Genomic DNA, 6,263 nt, shown 5'->3' with positions numbered 1-6,263 from the left:
AGGATCGCCCCACAGCCAGGCTGCACCAGCTCCCGCTCTTGTCTGAACCTGGGGCTGCCTGGCTAGTGAAGGACAAACAGAGGTGAGATCAGCTTCCTCTTCTGCTGTGACCTCCCGTCCCTCAGCCTGTACATCACGCTCTAGCCCCTCATCCTCAGCCCTGCCCTACTCTCGGCTCCTGCTGTCAGTACCACTCGCCTGCACCCTGCCCCCTGCACCCAGCTGGCACCAACCTCACTGTCACAGAGACCCCAGGCCATGCTCGGGAGCTGCTCCCTGCGAAAGTGGGCAGGACTCTGGGAGAGTCTCCTCTCTGGGAGCAGCCTGTCTGCAGGACACACAGCTCACCCGGGTTCCCCCTTCCTAGGTCTGACCTCGGAGCATCCAGCATCCTCTGCCCCTCCGTGCGCTTCCCACAGCCAGTCCGCCCAGCCTGGGGAAGCCAGAGGGTCCTGCCCCCCAACTCCGCAGTCAGACGGGACTCTCAGCCAACCAGTAAAACAGAAGGTTTATTAGATGACATGAACATGGTCTAACACAGAGCTTGTAGGTGCAGAGAACAGGACCCCTCAGCCAGGTCCATTTTGGGGGGCAGTGAGCCAGACAACCAGATCTGCACTTCACTCCATGTCCCCAGCAGCCCCAAATTGAATCTCCCTCCAGCCCCCCACCCGTCCTCTGGGCTTTGTCCCTTTCCCGGGCCAGGAGGGCACCTGATTCCTTTGTTCTCCAACCCTTCAGCTCTCACCTTGCAGGGGGGAAGCACCAGGCCATCAGGTGCCAGGAAACAGAGTGTGAGCCCTTTATGTACCTGGCCCTTTGCTCTGCAACAATTACACCTGCTTATCTGACCACCTACAGACTTAAGAACTGCCTAGGGGAAACTGAGGCAACCCTACAGTATTCAGAGGAAACATTAAGAACAGTCCCGCTTCGACACACCCACAGGGCCCCTATGCTCAGAGCAGCCCCCTCTGCATGCCTGGCACCTTGTCTTGCCCCAGAGCTTGCGCCTTTGGCCTCCTTGTCCTGGGCTCACACCTGGATACCCGCCATGCTGACAGGCCCTGGCTGGTGCATCACGTCTGCTATCGGGCCACAGGTGGCCAGGGGTCTGCCCAGAGCTCAGAATTAGCTGTTTCCTAGTCACTGCTGGATCCTAGCATGGCGAACATTGGCAGGACTCTGGGACCTGGTGAATGCGGGTAGAGATGAGACCTGTCACCTGGCTCAGTGAGAACAGCTGAGATCCCTGACCTAGCCCCGCGCTGTGCTTATGGCCGGGGGGGATGCAGGCTGAGTGCTGACCCAGCCAAAGGGCTGCGACCAGAAGAGAAGGAAGAGGGCACAAAGGTTACCCGTCACGGAGGCGACACTCTGCCGGCGGGGGTGGCTCATAAAAGGTGGATCCCAGTTCTCAGGAGGGGACAAGCGCCATGTGGATTGACTGGCGTGGTGGGGGAAGAGCCTTGTTAGACTGGGCAGGACTGTGTGAAGAGGTGCGGGCTCTACATTGCACGGTACATTTTTCTGTTCTCTGCAGACAGATCTTTTCAAACCCTTTTGTTTGAATTTCTGTCTCAGGCTCTGGTAAATAAACATCAGTCAGGATTGACTATGAACCGGTCTAGGTGCCTGGTGCTTAGGAGAGCTGAGCTGAAGTGAGACAGGGCCCAGGGGACACGGCTTCCCCGAGGGCAGCAGGTCGGTGGGCACGGCGGTGGCCAGAATATAGGGGAGGGGGCACTTGAGCGTAGCAAAGCAGGGTGTGTAAGCTGCAAGCCTGCGGAGGGAAAGGGCAGGACCTGCAGCAGCCCGGAGTGGGGTGTGTGTGTAGCCGGTAGTTTTGGGGGAACTTCCCCTGGTGGGCTCAGACAAGACGCCTTCGCACTGTGAGCAGGTGGTAGCGATTCACCCTGACGCCCCGGCTCCCCCGAGCGATGGCACAGGACCACGGTGGGGGGATGCAAGATGTGGGTGGCTCAATACCGAGGTGAGATAATACCGAGTGTGTGAGAGCACAAACCCTCCCAGCTCCCCCGGCTCAGTCCCCCGTCCACACCGCTGGGATGCTCCTTGGGGCACAAGCCTGGGTTTACCCCATCACCAAAGCCCAGGGCCAGTCCCGGGGCTGTAACACCTCCAGCAGCAGCCTCTCCATGGCGGACTCTGCACCCGGGTTCCCATCCCCAGCCATGCAGCAGGGCTCGCAGGGGCGTGGGAGCTGGAGGCGGTTCTGCTGGGGGCCCTCGTAGGGAGCAGAGGGGACAAGAGTCGCATGAGACCCTGGGGCAGAGGGGGGGAGCGGCCAGGGGGCAGCGCTGGGGAGATGCGCTGGAAGCCAGGGGCCGGGAGGGAAGATGGCTGTGCCCTAGGGAGCACAGCCAGGCCTCGCTAGCGACAGCGAGTGTAGCAGGAGCCGGGGAGCGGGCGGGCGAGGCTGGGGCCACAGGGAGAAGGACTGTCAAGTGTCCCAGACCCACAGGATTGGGGCTGAGCCCCAACTTAGAAACAGGCTCTTGGAGGATCCCTTCAATAGGTCAGACCCCCCCGGGGCCGCTCTTCCTTCCGGCACCCGCTGGCCTCCGAGACTGAGGGCAGACGCTGCAAGCCGGAGGAGAGCAATTCCCCGTGGGCGTGGTGAACCCCCCTCCCCAAGGGGCGGTAGAAGCCATAGTGCTGCCTGTACGGGGCTAAGGGCGGTGTGATGGCATGTGGGTTACCCCAAGCGACGGAGTTACACCCAAGTAATTCTGCAGTGGGGACCGGGGCTGAGCCTCCTGCCACCCCCGGAGCCCTGCCCACTGAGCCAGACCCTGGTACTGACGCACCCAGCTCGGCCCTGCAGGGACACCTGGCAGCCTGGCCCCGCCAGAGCAGGTCTGTTAGTCTGTAGCCAGGCGGCTGCAGGATCCATTCCCTGGCTCTGCCTGTCTGTCAGTCAGTCCCAGCGAGAGCTGCTGAGTCTCCTGAGCTCAGCTCTTAACACAGACACCTCCTCGCATCTCAGGCCACTGCCCTCAGCAGCCCCAGGCCAGGTCACGGGCTCCGCCTGCAGGGGATTCGTTCTGCCCCTGGGGCTCCCCTTGTGTTCTGGGATGCTCCAGCCAGACGATGGTCACGTGACCCACCCCACCCCGTCTCTCGCTCTGCCCACTGGGGAGCAATCTCCTATCCGGCCAGGCACTGCCAGGCTCAGGGGTCACCCCAACATCACAGGCAGGCCCCATGTGGGCACACAAGGGAGGGTTTCTCACTTACCCCCAGGTCAGGGCCCCCCAGCAGAGTGGAGTTGGGGGGCGGGGGGAGGGTTGGTCTCAGCTGTTTTCTCTCACCTGTCTCAGAAGAAAACAACCTGAAATTCACCAGAATGTGAGCAGCACCCAGCCCACCCCTAAGTGAGCTCACCCTCCCAGCAGCCCCCAGATCCCACACAGCCCACCCCAGGGACCCCATCTCCCCAGCAGCCCCGAGATCCCACCCCACCCCAGGGACCCCTATGTCCCCTTCAGCTCCCAGATCCCACCCCAGGGACCCCTATCTCCCCAGCATCCACCAGGGCCCCCTCCCAACTTCCCCTTTGCATCCCCCACATTGTGGTGCCCAGTCTCCTGCTGTATTTGGAGGTTTGTCCCTGGCACATTTCTTCCCATCTGAGCATCTCTGCTGCCGTATGAGCCAGGCAAGGGACCAGGAGCCAGACCAGCGTGAGGGGCCCTGGCCTAGGGAGAAGGTCCCAGCTTCACTAGCTAAACTCCAGGTAACACAGGGGCCCAAGGCTGCTCTGGGATGGGGGACCCATGGAAACCAGGGGCCCTGGCATGCAAAGCATAAGACAGCTCTGAGCAGCTTGGCCCCGCTGCATGCTGGGATCTGCAGTCTCCCCCCACGTCTAGCCATGAGCTTCTGCAATCCACTTCCAGCAAGGAGCTTCGGGTCAGGGCTCAGCCTCGCCCCGTACCAGCAAGTGACTCCCACCAGCACTCCAGCTGCCAGGCTGGGCGGACGGGGTCACTCTGCTGGGGGAGTGGCTGGGAGCTCCAGGGCATTCGTTATCAGCCCGGGGTTTGTTATCAGTCACTCGGGCATTGCCGTGCTCAGCTGATCTGAACCTGCAGTGCCATCTGGTTAATGAGCCTCCTGCACATTGAGCCGCTCTTATCTCCTGCTGTCGCATGCAAATGCCAGTCCCTGCACCCCACGGGCAGGGCTGCCTCTGGGCTCCAAGCTGCACCAGGAGCAGCCAGGGGCCCACACGGTTCCAGGTGGATTCGGAGCGATTGCCCCCTGTACATCCTCTGCTCCAGCAAGCGATGGGACCGCAGTGCTCTGCATGCAACGGGCACCATGAGAACCCAAACTGGCCCTAACCCTGAGCCCCAATGAGCAGTCCTGGCCCAGCAGCCCCTCAGGACAGGTCTTGGTCTGAGCGGTGTCCGTGCAGCCAGGCCAGCCTGCCAAGAAAGCCAGGACCAGCTGGCCCCTGCTATGGCCACCCCTCCTCCATAGTTCACTGATCAGAGTTGCTGAAGTCGGCGGGGGGACAGCCCGTCAGGCAATCTAGCCCATCCTTAGCCCGGCTGGGTAAACAGGGCCCATGGCAGCCCCTTCCCCTGGCACCTGCCATCCTTAGCCCATCCTCTGAGCCACAAGCCACAGGACGGAGCTGCTGTTATTTGCCCGTGAGGGAGCCACACAGCGTGCAGCCCCGTGGGACAAGCATGGGCAGAGGTGCCCAGGCACATATACAGTTTGCCCAGTTCACAATTTCCCTGGCAAATAACAAGAGTTTCACCCTTCCCTACACCTCACCCATTCCCTAGGAGAGGTGCTGTCACTGGAGGGGAAACTGATACTCAGAGAAGGGACGTGACCTGCCTAAGATCACATACTGAGAGAATGGCAGAGCTGGGAAGAGAACCCAGGAGTCCTGGCTCTCAGGTCCCTGCTCTAACCACTTGATCCCACTCCTCTGCCAGAGCTGGGGATAGAACCCAGGAGTCCTGCCCCCTTCCCTGCTCTATCTAGGTGTCATGGATCCACAAGATGTGTGCTATGCCCGGCTTGTAAACAGTCCTTTGGAGGATCCCTTCAGAGGGCCAGACTCCCACAGGGACCTGCTCTGGGAATGGGCAACAGGGGATGGATTACTGGATGATTCCCTGTTCTGTTCATTCCCTCTGGGGCACCTGGCCTTGGCTGCTGTCAGGAGACAGGATACTGGGCTAGATGGACCTTTGGTCTGACCCAGTCTGGCCATTCTTCCTTCCCCCAGCCCCACAGCCGCATCGCCTCCGAGTCTGAGCCCCTGGGCCACAGCCTCCTGCTCCACCCCCAGAGCCCTGCCCAGTGAGTCCCACCCAGCCAGACCCTGGGTGAGATGTGTCCCCGTCGCAGGGACCGATGCCCGCTGCCAGGGTCTGCAGCGGTGCCCGGCAGCCTGTTCCAGCCAGAGCAGGGTTTGTCAGGCACCTGGAGCCCCCGTGGGCAGCCCTAAGCTCAGCCCAGAGACCTGCAGGCTGAAGCATCGTCCACCTGGCTGAGTAGAGCAGCTCCCCAGCCAGGCTGGCTTAGCCCCAGCTCAGGCCGGCTTAGCCCCAGCTCAGGCCCTGGCCCTCTCTCGCTCCCTCAGCTGGTCAGTCCCAGGTGCAAGCAGCCAGTTCCCTCCAGGAGCCTGCTCTGTACCCCCTGCCTGGCCTATCTCAGCCCTTTGTCCTCGAGCGGGGATCTCTGCCCAGCTTCCCTGCTGAGAGCTGGGGGGACCTCCTGCCCCTTGGCTGTGAGTCCCTGGGTGTCCAGGTCCTGGGCACTGGGAGTCCCAAGGCCGGGCTGGGATCCAGCATCACCACGGGGTGTGGCCACCTCCTTAACAACCTTCTGCACTGCGGCCCAGACAGCCCCGGGACACGCACTTCCTGTTCTGCGCTGCCCCCCCCAATGGGTAACAATGCAAAGTGCAGCAGGAAACTGAGGCACGCCCAGGAGTCATCCAGACATTACAGACCATCCCCCTTCATCACAGAGAGTTCATTGGCGGCGGGTATCGGGGCCCCGTCCCTCAGCCCACAGAGCCGCCCCAAGTTGCCAGAGCGGTGCTGGGAGAATCTCTGCCCTCAACACCATGGCCATGGTCGGAGCATGCGGCCTTGCGGGGGGACATCGCAGCGGTGCCAGCTCGGCTGGGGGGTTACTGGGCTGCCGTTCCCAAAGACACAGAGTCCAGTTGCCCTCCTGGCGTAGGGTGCGCTCAGCCCATGGGCTCC

Source organism: Dermochelys coriacea, chromosome 5 (assembly GCF_009764565.3).
Source record: "Dermochelys coriacea isolate rDerCor1 chromosome 5, rDerCor1.pri.v4, whole genome shotgun sequence".
NCBI lineage: Eukaryota > Metazoa > Chordata > Testudines > Dermochelyidae > Dermochelys > Dermochelys coriacea.
Note: the sequence above shows the minus strand (reverse complement) of the source record.